We start from the raw sequence: 14640 nt of genomic DNA, 5'->3' as shown, positions 1-14640 counted from the left end.
CTGCAGCTAAGCATCAATTAGCGCTGTTTCCTTTGGAGAAAAATTAAAAATGACCCAGTGACATAATTACAGAAGGTACACAATTTCTTCGAGGAAGAGCTGCAACAGGACTTAGAAGAGCCATTTGAAAAATGAATTATGTTTTCTCCAATTTATGCATGGGTGTGTGTGTGTGTGTGTGTGAGAGAGAGAGAGAGAGAGAGAGAGAGAGAGAGAAGGGGGGTTATTTTGTGGGGGGGCCTGTTTTTTGTTTTGTTTCTGTTTTTTTGCCTTTTCCTACTTGCAAAAGATCAGTGGAACAATTGCTCTGAATAAATATGATTCCTGAATCATTTAGCAATCATTTAAAGGAGAGCGGGTGCTACTTCTGAGCAATTAGAGGCATGATCAGAAATCACCAGGCTGTTGAGCTGGGAAAGGGAAACTAGTTATAATTCTACCGCTCCCAGGAAGGGAGGAGAGGGGGAGGGGGGAAATTGCCATATAATTAAGCTTTCTGAGCTTTCATGGAAATATTTATGAAATGAGAACGTCTTTGGAATAAATCATTGGTCTGCTTTATCATTCAAAAAGGATGATTCCATTGACATAAATATGCCCTAAGCCTTGATTGCTGGCTCTTTCCTGTTGATCACAGCCCCATAGAGCAGCCTTTGCTAACCTGGTGCCCTCCAGGTGGGACTGTGATCCCAAAACATCTGGAGGGCAGCCAGGTGGGGGAAGGCTTCTCTAGAACCAGCTGGAATTCCACCTTTGCCTTCTTATTACTCCTTTGTGTTTAAATTTGTAGTGCTGCAGGAAACCATTGTCTCTATTCAGGCCTAAATGAATAGACTTGAACTTCTTGATGAATTTTAATTTGCCTTGGAGTGCCCTTCCGAGACGCCTTTGTTCAAATTCCTTCAATCTCACCTTCATTGGCAGGAGGGACAACTGGCATGGTATATTTTCAGAGGTGACGCGCACAGGGCATTGAGTTATCTCTGAGGTGTTTTCATATATTCTAGCCAGTGTTCAGGAGATGCAAAGCAACCTTCTATCATGACTTCTGAATCTCCTTTGCTAAGAGAAAACGTTTGCATGATGGTCGCCTTTTGTGGCTGCTGATGTGTTATGTACTGAGCTAAATCCTTGAACAATAGGATCCAGAATGCAGCAGTCTGATTGGTCCGCAGGAGCCACCCAATCCAGCTCCAGGTGGAAGTGAATCAGCAACCAGATTGGCCTGCAGGAGCAGCCAATCAGGCTTCTCAAGGAAGTGAATCTGCAACCTGATTGGCCTACAGGAGCAGCCCAGAATTAGCCAATCACACTGGGCCCATTGTGTAAATAATGTATATACAGCTAGGCATTTTGGGGAAAGTTTCATCCATTGCTACTACAAGCTGAATAAAGAGCATGAAATTGACCTGCTCCACATTCTGAGGTGGAGGCTACAAGAAAGAATTTGGTAGCTTTTGAATGTAGCCCGCTGGCAAGCAAAAGCTTCAGTGGCTTCATTTTGAGGAACGAAAGCTTCTTTAAAGGACACGTATTTCCTGTCTGCGCATTTGTCTTATCCCCCTGTTCAGGGGTTGCCAACCTTTTTAGGTCAGTCCACTCATCTGGAACGTTGAGGGAGTACTGTGGGTGCCAGTCACAAAATGGCCGCCCTGGCACACGTGGGACAACACAAAACGGCTGAAACTTCTGGAGGGGGGGTTGACAGGACTACAAAATGGTTCAAGCAAGTCCCCTTTCCCCAATCAACTGAACAAGGAGAAAAAGGCACCAACATTACTCACCACCACAGACAGGTAAGAACTTTGCGCCTCTCCAAACCTGGGATCCAATTAAATGTGGGCATGTTGAAGAGGGCTTGTTCACTGTGGGGTTTGCCAAGCTACTACAAACAGGAACTGAGCAGGAAGAACAAACAGACTTGTGCATTATGGCTTTTTGAGGGGAATTTTAGTGAGAACTTTTGTGGGTGACATAGGAGATACTGACAGGTGCTATACTCTGGCACCCATGGGTGCCCCCACATTGGTGACCCCTGCTCCAGTTTGACAGAGATATCTTTCTGAATGAACATATATTTCGAAAACACCTTAAGTCTCTAGTAAAATGCTGCTGCCAGAATAGGCTGCTCAGGGAATTGAGGAGTGCAAATCAATATATGAATAAGGCAGGCAAAGCACTTTGATTTAACTGGGTGGTGTGTTAAGCTGCTGTGAATCAGAATCATATTGCGGCAGCCAAAATAGTGCTGCCGTGAATAGCACAGAATCAGTATCTTCTACCTAGAACTTCTTATCCCACCCCCCCAAAAAGGACCCATGAATTGCTCTGCTACTGATTTCTATGTGAGATCAGAACGATTCAGACAAAGGCATTTCCAGAAGATGCTTCAATGGGAAACTGCTGAATCATAGCTCATCAAGTAATTCAATTCTATTCATTTGGTTCTGAATAGAAACAATTATTTCCTATCCCACTACAGAATTTAACCCCCAACACGGACAGGATGATACCATGGTCAATGGTATCGAAAGCCACTGAGAGGTTGAGGAGAATTAACAAGGACACATATCCCCTGTCTCCCTCTCAACAGATGCCATAATACAAGGAAACCAAAGCAGTTTCTGTGCCAAAGCCAGACCTAAACCCTTATTGAAAGGGATCTAGTAAATCAGTTTCCTCCAAGAGCACCTGAATCTGATCTGTGATCAAGAACCTTGCCCAAGAAGGGGAGATGGGCAACTGACTGGTAGTTACTTAGATTTCCTGAATCTAAAGAGGGTTTCTTGAGGAGTGGTTTTACCACTGCCTCCTTCAAGCAGGAAGGGATCACCCCCTCTTGCACCTCTCTGGCCCAGCCAGCTGCCCCCTCCTTGCTAGTTTTTGTAAGCCAAGGAAGGGGGCAAATGTCCATGGTACAAGTGATCACCCTGATCGATCCCGGCGCCTTATCCACAGCCTCGAGTCTGACTAACTGAAACTCAAAATAAAAAATTCCTTCCAGTAGCACCTTAAAGACCAACTAAGTTAGTTCTTGGTATGAGCTTTCGTGTGCATGCACACTTCTTCAGATACACTGAAGAATATAGATATACTTCAGATATACTTCTTCAGATATCTGAAGAAGTGTGCATGCACACGAAAGCTCATACCAAGAACTAACTTAGTTCGTCTTTAAGGTGCTACTGGAAGGAATTTTTTATTTTGACTATGGCAGACCAACACGGCTACCTATCTGTAACCGGAACTAACTGAAACTCATCCCACACAACAAGGCTAGACAACCTCCTCTGGACAGCCTTTGAGATTCATCTGCTGTAACAGCATAGTTAAGATCCCGGTGGATGCAAGCTTTGCCAATGACTGTATGCTTGCTCCACGTGCTACAGCTTATTGAGTATCAGCAGAGAGGCAGCTCGGAATGCAGGCCACGGGATGTAATCAGTTTAATTACGGTTCCAGGAAAGGAGCTTCAGTCCGAACCATTGCATTTATTAATGCATTATTTATATTATTTTGGTGCGTTCTGAGAAGCACCAGAGCGGGGTCGGGGAATGATGGAAAGGAAAGTGCTTGCAAGACGGAAAGAAAATACGAGGTGGAGGCACATTTCAGAGCAGATCTGGGCTCTCCAGGCCTCTCTCCAGCCTCCTGATGGAAACGGTATTGTATACCGTTCCAGTTTATCTTATTTTTACCTCGTGCTAGCGTGGAGCGGAATAAAAGAATGAAGAAATAAAGCAGGATGTTTTCTATTTTGAGGGGAATAAGTGGCACTCAACATACATTCCTCCCTCTATTCACTGAGATTTTCCGTCTCGGAATAAAATATGATGCTCGCACTCCACAAACCCTGCGAATAACACAGAACAATAATCACACACGCGGCACTTCCTTGCAAGCGCTGGTACAAGATACAAATCACCTGAAATGGTCTCCCATCGCTCTGAAATGGCTTGGAAATCTCAGAGAAAACATGAATCAGCTGGTCAATGCTGCTTCTGTCCCACAAAGTGAACAGGCTGTCCAGGTCAGCCAGCCCTCCGAGGGAATTATTTTAAAAAGATAACTAGCATTTTATTTCGGCATTTCCTTGACGTCTCCGCTGACCTTCGAGTCTGACAGCCAAGGCTGCCAGTGTAATCATTCTGATATCTTGCCCTGGTAGTTATTCAGAATGACTGGCCATTCTGGATGTGGCAATAAAGCAAGGGTTCAGTACAGCTCGGAGGCAAAAAAACCCCCCAAACCTGCCCCATCTGGAAAACATAATTATGAATTTCCAGAACCTAACAATTTACCATGCTGTAACATGGTGGTGAGGAACCAAAGAGGGCTCTCTGAGGCTGGTCCAACAGGCACTTTGGGAAGAGCCACAGCTATCTTTCCTATGCCTGACATCATATGACATCAGACATGGGAAAAGTTTGACCTGGGAAAGATCAAAAAGGAATTCGAGCTGCAGCTGAAAAGAAGGAATATTCCTTTGCAGCAACAGTTTGAAGTTTCAGTCAGTTAATGTCAAGGAATGGCTGATTAACAAGGAGTGGTGGGAGCTTTTGGACCCTGCCCGGGAGGACAGGGAAGATGAGGACTTAGCTGGTGGGACAACGGGGAGGAGGCTGGGGAAAGGACGAGCTGGGAGGTACTAGAATCAGGAGGCTGGACAGGGCTGGAGGCTAAAGATTGCTGTTGCCTATTATATAATGAATTTAACTGTTAGAATTCCTGTTCAGTGATTGCAGTAATAGGATTGTTGTCTTTCACATGACGTGATATGTTTTGACTCCACAGAGTGGGGAAGTGACGGAGACAGGATGTTTGTGTTACTGTGTTCTGTTAAGTGGGACTGTTGTCCTTTGCTTTTTCTCCTTTCCTGTCTGATGCTAGAGAGAGAGGGAGCCATGTTGCAGTGCTCCGTGTGTGTTTATATGTAAATAAAGTAGATTAGCCAAAATGCTGAGTTGCTGCGGTCTGACATGCATGAGCTGCGAAGACTCTGCGGATCGCTAAGTCTGCCGTTGTCGGTTGGCATTGGTCGCGGTGATGTTTAGGCAGAAGAAAGCTTTTGAAGCTCCCAAACGATTGACCAGGAGGGTGAAAACATGCCAGTTGGGCATGTGTCTCTGCTAGGGTCTTACTTGAGTGTAGGCTGAACTCCTGACATTAACAAGTTATAATGTGAGTGTTATCAAAGCATCTGTAAGAGCTCCTTCGACAGTGGAACAGACTCCCTCGGGAGGTCGTGGACTCTCGTTCCTTGAAGGTTTTTAAGCAGAGGTTGGATGGCCCTATGTCAAGGATGCTTTAGCTGAGATTCCTGCATTGCAGGGGGTTGGGCTAGATGACCCTTAGGGTCCCTTCCAACTCCAGAATTCTATGATTCTCTGGAAGACAACTTAATGTAAAAACAGACAATATATAGCAACAGCATAGCTGAGCCAAGCAAGGGGCACCACTTCAGCTTGGGTGAATACAACTCGATGATTCTATAAAACAAATGGTTAATTTAGATTGCTATTGTCATATTACATTCTGAAATGATTTTGCTGTTGTGCTGCTTTTTTGGGCAGCTTTTGGTCTTGTGGCAGCATAATAGTACTATTACTAAGCTCAAGATCAAGGTATATTATCTTTAGAGATGCTCAGCAGCTCAGGATCAAAGTGCATTATATAAGATTCCTATTAGGCTAGGATCAACACCTTAGGCAACTGCAATATTGTTATAAGAATGTACGGTAACTTTTAAAGTGGTAGCAGCAGGGAGGACAAGGCCACAGCCCTGAAACAATCAGAGGAAGGCCATCCTGTTTAAATGGATTACAGCAAATTTGGCTTTTACAAAAAGTAGTCAAGGCTAAGAACACAAGCCGTAAAAAGCATCAAGTCCTTTTCCAGAGGAGGAGTTGGGGGAGGACATTTGGCCGAATGAGCTGAAGCGTATGGGGAAAAGGCAAGCAAGGAAAGGAAAGCAAAGAACAAAAGATTGCACACCAGGTTCAGATAAATAATAGAACACACCTGGCAACGATGTACGGAACAAGATTTTGGGTCAAAAGGAACAGGAAAGGATTTTCCCTGGATAGTGCCAAGGGTTCAGTTTCGAAAAAGGGAGTCAGAGACATGGCAAGAGATTTTTTTTTGAGGGGGGATTAAATGAATATTTTGAGGGCAAAGTGGGGGAGTTTCAGGGAGAAAAACACATAAGAGAAGGTAATAGAGAAATTAGATTTCCAGAGTCAGTAGGAAGAGAGGATTCTAATATAAATACCCCAAAGTCATTGTCAGGACTAGGGAGCCCTAGTAGGCATACACTTGCAGTACTTGGCTTTTTTTGAGATGTTAGAAAGGGTTATTTACTCAACTAGTAAGTGATCAAGGCAAGATTGCAGAATCTGCAGGAAAAGGATTGGGCCTGGTGTGGCCACATGACATCCTTAGGCAACTGCTAACTCCATGCCCCCATTGGTTTGCCCCATTCCACCTGGTTTCTACAGTGATACCTGCCTAACTTGTCTCGACACTTTTCCAGCTGGGGCTGAAATGCCCCTTTAGCTGTACGCTAACTATCTGTGCGCTGCTCTGGTTCGCCAGAAGCGGCTTAGTCACGCTGGCCACATGACCTGGAAGCTGTACAGCGGCTCTTTCGGCCAATAAAGCGAGATGAGCGCTACAACCCCAGAGTCGGTCACGACTGGACTTAATGGCCAGGGGTCCCTTTATCTTTTAACTATTAACCTATGTGTTGCTGAATGAGCTTTTATGGACTTTGAGTTGCCACAAGGCTCTTATTCTGTGTTTGTTGTAACAGACAAACATGCCCACCGCTCTAGAATTTGTAAATATGGAAGGCACCGAATTTAATACCTGTTCAGGCATTTCCCCCATCACACAAGGGGGCAAAAAGAGGGGGCAGGGGAGAGAGAGCACACAATTCTTGACTTGGCCCCCTTTGTCATTTTCCTGACCCCCCTGTGGCCCCAAAATCTAAATTTACTGAAATAACTTTTATCTGCATTTAGCTAGAACATCCCTCACATGACAAATGCCATGTGCCTCTTCGCTTTATGGGTTCGTAGATTTCACCCTTAACTAGAAATATCTTAAGTACTAAAAAAATTATTTTTTAAGCTTCTAAAGAAATGCAGCTCTTAGAAAAGGAGCATTTTTATTCTCATAAATGCTGCCAATTTTAAAGGCAATAAAAAGAGTCTAATAGCCTGGCGCCCCAGGGATCAGGGCTGTGTCTATATTGGTAACTTAAAATTGTTGCTTACGGTGTGAACCTCCTGAGATATCCATCCGATTTGCATTCCAGGGGGGGAAAGAGTCCAAGAATGCTGCTCATGGCAATGATAATATCTTTATTAACCTGCCAGGGGTGAAAGCGCAGGGTGGCGAAAATCTGCTGATGGAAACAAAATGATTTAGGTTAGACAAGACCGAGGGCGGATTGCAAAGAAACTCCAGGAAGACTTAGCCAGGCTAAGTAATTGGGCAGCAGGACACCAACATAATTTTCTCTGTGGGTAGATGGAGTGTGTGGAGCTTTTTATATTACTGGTGAACACTGATGAGAACTGAATTAAGTGGAGAGATCACGGCAGCATTGCAGGCAGCTCACTGAGGATGTTGACTCAAGCTACAGCAAAGGAAGCTGCCTTAGACCAAGCCAGACCAATAGTCCATCTAGCTCAAAATTTCCTGCACTGACTGGCAATGACTCTCCAGGGTTTCAGGAGCCCTACTTGGAGATGCCAGGGAACGAACTGGGAATCTTCTGTATGCGAAACAGATGTCCTACCACTGTGCTATGGGCCTCCCTTGAAAGTTTCCGTTCCAATTTAAGATGATTCTGAATACTTGGTGCAAAGGGAAGTATGTTCTTGTTTATGAGGTGCAATCCTGATGTTCTGGTACCCATGCCTGGCAAATCACTGTGTGTGTGTGTGTGTGTGTTGTTGTTGTTGTTGTTTAGTCGTTTAGTCGTGTCCGACTCTTCGTGACCCCATGGACCAGAGCACACCAGACACTCCTGTCTTCCACTGCCTCCCGCAGTTTGGTCAAACTCATATATCTCCTTATTATTTAGTTCATGAATTTATTTTGGATCCTACTGCGTACAAGCACGTAATTTGAATGCAAGGAAAGCCCTAATGGTTGAGACCCAAGGCTTACCAAGTGCAACATCCTCTTTTCCACAGTGGTCAACCAGGTGCTGGTTGGAAGCCCACAAGCAAGACAGGTCAATAGTCCTCTCCTGCTGTTGTATTCAGACTCACAAGATTTCTGATCCTGGAGGTAGCATGTAGGCATCAAGACTGGTAGTCATTTATAGCCTGAACTTCTGTGAATTCATCATTTTAAAACCCATCCGAGTTGACAGCCATCACCACATCTTGAAGTAGCAAGCTCCTTAATGTGCTGAATGAAGAAGTACTTCCCTTTGTCTAACCTGAATCTCCCATCCTTCAATGTCATTGGATTTTCATACAGGCATCAGAATGTCTTTTGACTATCTGATCCGCTGTCTTAGGATTCAAGGAACTCATACCTTTTTCAGGTCCAGAAGAACATAAGAAGAGACTCCTGGATCAGGCCAATGGCACCATCTAAGTCCAGCATCCTGTTCTCATGGTGGCCAACCAGACCCATACACAAGACCACCATCCCCTCCTGTAGTTTCCAGGCAACTGGTATTCAGATGCATTACTGCCTCCAGCTGTGTAGGCAAACCATTGCCATCATGGCTCATGGCTATGGATAGCTTTATATTTCATGAATTTGTCCAACAGCCTGGATAGCTCAGTTGGTTAGACTGTGGTGCTGATAATACCAAGGTTGCGGGTTTGATCCTCGTATGGGACAGCTGCATATTCCTGTGTTGAGAAGGGTTGGGCTCGATGATTCTCAGGGCCCCTTCCAACTCTACAATTCCATGATTCTACTGCTCTTCTAAAGCCGTCCAAGTTGGTGGGCAACATTTCCTCCTGTGAGAGCAAGTACTTTCTCTTATCTGTCCTGAATCTTCCAACATTCAGCTTCGTTGAATGTCCACAAGTTCTTGAGAAAAGCCTTTCCCTCTCCACTTTCTCTGTGGCATGTGTAATTTTATAAACTTCCATAGTATCATCTCTTACTCAGCCTTCCTCTAAGCTAAAGTGTCCCTGATGCTCGAACCTTTTATTCGTAGGGTAGTTGATCTATTCCTTTGATCATCTTGGCTCCTTCTCTGAACTGTTTCCAACTCTACAATACAGTGGTACCTCGGGTTAAGAACTTAATTCGCTCTGGAGGTCCGTTCTTAACCTGAAACTGTTCTTAACCTGAGGTACCACTTTAGCTAATGGGGCCTCATGCTGCTGCCACACCACCGGAACACAATTTCTGTTCTCATCCTGAAGCAAAGTTCTTAACCCAAGGTACTATTTCTGGGTTAGTGGAGTCTGTAACCTGAAGCGTCTGTAATCTGAAGTGTCTGTAACCCAAGGTACCATTGTAATTGTTTTGGAGGGGAAGAGAGTGGAACTGTACACCGTATTCCAAATGTGGTTGCACCATAGGTTTGTATAACTGCTGCATGGTATCGGCAGTCCCAGTTTCAGTTCCTTCCCTAAGGATCCTTCACATGGAGTTTGCCTTCCTCACAGCTGCCACACATTTCCCTCTTTCCTTCTCACCTGGACTTTATCTGGACTTTATCACCTGGACTTTAACAGCCACTGGTGCCTTTCATGTTGATTGGAGGGTTGGGGATGGGGGGGGGCTGCTCCACCCTTTCCTTCCTGACATCCTTCTCCAGCCCTGAAGCACAGGGGGGAGGGCATGGTTTTGAATGCAGATAAATAACCAGGGAAGAACTGAGTGAAAGAAAACTTCTTCCATCCCTTCCCTTTTTGCTGGTCTTCTGCTAAATCTGAAGCCACCCACACAACTGCTGTTACTGCTGAAAGAAAACCTTTGGTGGCGATGGCAGCAGGGTAGGGAGTGGAATAAGTAAACCATGCATAACATGTAGCTAGGAATGGGTGAATTTGTCAGTTTCAGTTTCTCCCGGTTTCTTGTTCTTTCAGTCTGGGGTTCTGTCCTCCAAATTTCTTCAGTTTGGTTTTTGTTTTTTTAGGTCATCATTAGCATCAAAGTGAGAATTTCCCCTCACATTTTTGTACTCACTTTGGCCTAATATTTGCAAAACCCAACACAATGCATTTTTGTATGCTGTTCTCAGTAATGATATGCCCTGATGCACACACTTTCCCCTAGTATTGTACACATTACTTGGCTGGAGGACTGCATTGCAAAATTCAGATAATTGCGAATTTAAAAGGCTGGGCGTGTTTTGGTTTGTGTCTTCTTTCAGAAAGTGAAAATTAGGGGAGTTCTGCTTTTGAGGTGAACTGAACTAAATTTCTACACATATAGTCTTGCCCCCTCTCATGCCAGTTCCCATTCCCGAAAAGTGAGTAGGTCAGAAGATGGAGGCCAAGAGGGCTTTATACAAATTTGGGAGCGGTTATGCACTTCTGTTTCCTGTCCTCTTTCGCTTAACAGCTCCATCCTGTTTTCTTTTATCTCTTCCCCTCTATCTTATCACTCCCTCGATCCGCTTGACTCTCATGCATAATAGTCCATTGCACTGATAAGAGATAAATGCACCAGTCAGTTCATCCCTCTATTATTTCATCACCTAGGGATGGCAATAAGCTCTGTGTTAAATTGTCCTAAAGGCACTTCTGAGAGGGCAGCAAAGTCTGACTGCAGTAAATATAAAATATTTAAGCTTCTTTCCTTCCATGTAAAGCTCTTCCGAACACACAGAGCAAAATAACTGAAGGTCATGATCAGACCCAGGCCTTGCAGAAAATAGAAGTGCGTCAAAAGAGGCTGCCCTGTTTTGCTTTTTTAAGCTCAAGGTAATTCATCGCAGATAGCTTTAAAATGATATGCAACCTGTTATCTGAGAACACAGAAGAAGGTCATCTTAATTTTCGACTCTCTCAGAGCTAGTGTCATCCCCTGACATCTGGGGGCAGCTTCCAGGGCCTTGGGACACTGGAAGGGCCTAGCTCTGATGTCCGCCCTGAGTTCGTTGAGTGCTGGGCCCCATTTTAATTAGCCACCATCAACAAGACTGATCTGATGCATGAGGGGAATTGAAATTATGGGCAACGTGTTGCCACTCAGTGCAAACTGCAGCAGAGGGTAGCCAAGTGGTGGACCATCTATCTTGCATACAGAAGGTTCAAAGTTCAATCCCAGGTGGCATCAAGGTAGGTCAAAGAATGGTTCCTGGCTGATATCATGGAGAGTCACTGTCAGTCAGTGTAGGCAATACTGAGCTACATGTTCAATTTATGGAAAGTCAAGGTAGCCTAACCCATGTACCATCACAATGTTCTGTTCACAGCCCTGTTTAACAGTGTAGACCTCATTGAGAGATGTCTGCATGTTATTTGGTTCCACCGACAGCAACAGAGTTAGCTGCTTGATCACCTGGAGTGGTGCACATGCCGTGCACTTGGCGTAGTGATCAGCACCCATTGGGGGTGATTGGCATGGCAATTGGCGTCCAGGGGGGTGATTGGAGCAGCGATTGGCGCCCAGGGGGGCGGCGCGGCAATTCGCCTGGGGGGGTTGTCATACCCACCCTCAGGGATGACATCCATTGCGGACCGCCCCCACCGCCGCCCCCTTCCTATGCCCCTGTCCACTGAGTCCTATACTTATGCTGAATATGAAGTCTTTCTAATTGATACATCTCATTGATATAAAAAGCATAAAACCCAATTTGACCTTGTATCCAAAGATATTGTATCCAAAGTTCTTTGAGTACTCTCTCTCTCTCTCTCTCTCTCTCTCTCTCTCTCTCTCTCTCTCTCTCATATCTGTCTATCAACACACACACACACACACACACACACACACTCCTCATTAGTTGCAGATAGGTAGCCGTGTTGGTCTGCCATAGTCAAAATAAAAAAATTCCTTCTAGTAGCACCTTAAAGACCAACTAAGTTAGTTCTTGATATGAGCTTTCGTGTGCATGCACACTTCTTCAGATACACTGTGTATCTGAAGAAGTGTGCATGCACACGAAAGCTCATACCAAGAACTAACTTAGTTGGTCTTTAAGGTGCTACTGGAAGGAATTTTTTTATTTACACTCCTCATTAAACTGCCTTTCTTCAACTCAGTGGGTTGAGCACTGAGGGACTCTTATTCCCATTGCCTGAAGAAATTTGTGGAAATGAAACTTTTCAAGGATAACTGATCTCCACTTGAAGAAGTGGATCACCTCTCCTCCTCCTCCTCCTGCTCCTCCTTCTCCTTCGTAGCAAAACTTTAATTTCCGATTCAAAGTTTTCCTACAAGAGGGCCCTCCGCCTCTGCCGCCTCATACACTGTTGCTCTGGACTCATTAATTTTCTTCCACAGGCGTTTAAGCCAAGTATTTATGACTTTGTGTTTAAGTAATTTATGACTTTAAAATATGAGTTCCACCAAGCAATGCATGAATAACAACTTTAAATCACCACTAGCTTTTCTCATTTCTGAAAGCGCACTGACATTTATTGTTTGGTCCAGTTAAGTATTAGGTGCCAGCTTGCACAAAATAGGTGTGATGCGCAACCAAGGGATACCCATCCACATCATTTCTGCAAGTATGTACAGTCACGCATACAACCAGGACAAGGGTCACAGAATCTTATCGGAATCTACTTTTAGAAGACATCTGAAGGCAGCCCTGATGGCAGCCCAGTGTCCAGTGACAGCCACTCCTCCAGTCCAACCAGCAACTCTGTGTGCAGAGGAAGTTGACAACAGCACCCTTGGTGGATGTGTGTGTGTGTGTGTGTGTGTGTGTGTGTGTGTGTGTATACACACACTCCTGTTCTCCAAGGCCTCTGGGTGTCTTGGTAGATATAGTGATTAAACAAGCACAAACAGAATATGAAGCTTGAAGTCGTAAAATGTGATGGCACAGGTAACGAACTCCTACGTATTATCACCAGCCAGTGTATATGGGTGGCACATTCTTTTTTAGATATGTAACATGCTGGGTATCGGAGGAATGACTGTTCTATTAGTGTAAATCACCTGCATCCATTAAGCAGCAACGCGGAGGGGGCTGTTTTGTTCCTTCGTTCTTGCAAGTTTGGGGCCATGCCTTGCTGTTTTACTAATTATGCAAGCGATCTGAAAAAGAGACAAGGAGGTTGCGCTGTTGCCTGGGGTCATGAAGTGAGTCAGTTTCTGTGCCTGAGTGAAGCCTGCGTTCTCTAACTATGGCAATTAGACAGCCACATGTTCTTTACTCCAAAGCAGGCTCCTTGGTGCTCTTCCACAGTTGGCAGTTGTTTTCCACCACTACTTTCCACCAAGAAGGGGGTAGGTACAAGTAGTACTTCCCCCAGTATTGAGTGCACTCCTTCACTTTCTCCCATGTAAGTGAATGGCTCCCGTTGTCTTCCAAAGGGAAAGAGAAAAGAGCAGCACCAAGTGTCCGGTTGTGGGCACCACAATTTGAGAAGGGTGTTGACAATCTGGAAGGTGTGCAGAGGAGGGCGACCAAGATGGTCATGGGTTTGGAAACCAAGCCTTGTGAGGAACAGTTGAGGGAGTTTGGTATGTTTAGCCTTGAAAAGAGGAGACTGGGATATGTTAGCCATCTTCAAATATTTCAAAGGCTGTCTCATGCATGATGGAGCCAGTGTGGTGTAGTGGTTAAGAGCAGTGAATTTGTAATCTGGTGAACTGGGTTTGATTCCCCGCTCCTCCACATGCAGCTGCTGGGTGACCTTGGGCTAGTCACACTTCTCTGAAGTCTCTCAGCCCCACTCACCTCACAGAGTGTTTGTTGTGGGGGGGGGGGAGGGAAAGGAGATTGTTAGCCGCTTTGAGACTCCTTAGGGTAGTAATAAAGTGGAATGTCAAACTCTTCTTCTTCTCTTCTTTCTCTGAAGGGTAGGACCCAAATCAATGGCTTCAAGAAACAAGATTCTGACTAAACATCAGGAAGAACTTTCTGACAGTAAGAACTGTTCAACAGTAGAACAGACTCCCCCGAGAGGTCATGGACTCCCCTTCCTTGGAGGTTTTTAAGCAGAGGTTGGATGGCCATCTGTCATGGCTGCTTTAGTTGGGATTCCTGCATTGCAGAGGGGTGGACTAGATAGCCATTGGGGTCCTTCCAGGTCTTCTTATGGTCATATTTTTCATTTTACTTCTCGTTATACTTCTCAAGACCTGAACACAGATAACATCCTGGGGTCCAAAATGCAGAATTAGCAATTTGCTTTTACTTAGGGTCGCTGCAGATTCCACTGCTATAAACAGAAGAGCTAATGTCCAGTTTCAACACCGGCTTGGCTGTTTGGCCTTGGGAATTCCTGGAGCAACAGGAGAGCAGAGTTGTGGGAATCGCTGGAATGAATGTGACGTTCTAGCTGTGTGTGTGCAGTTTTCTCCTGTGGCCGAACATCGACTTTGCTGGATCTCTGCCTACGGGCAGTAACAGGGGAGTTTTCATGCCTCTGGAAGCCCATGATATGCTGACTGCTGGGTAGCCTTTGACTTGGCTGTTCGCCGGCTGCAGCAGGCCTGCCCACTAAATTTGTGTCCAGCAAAGAAGATACGTGT

The sequence above is a fragment of the Podarcis liolepis genome, assembly GCF_965112155.1.
Source record: "Podarcis liolepis genome assembly, chromosome: 8".
NCBI classification, from domain to species: Eukaryota; Metazoa; Chordata; class Lepidosauria; order Squamata; family Lacertidae; genus Podarcis; species Podarcis liolepis.
Note: the sequence above shows the minus strand (reverse complement) of the source record.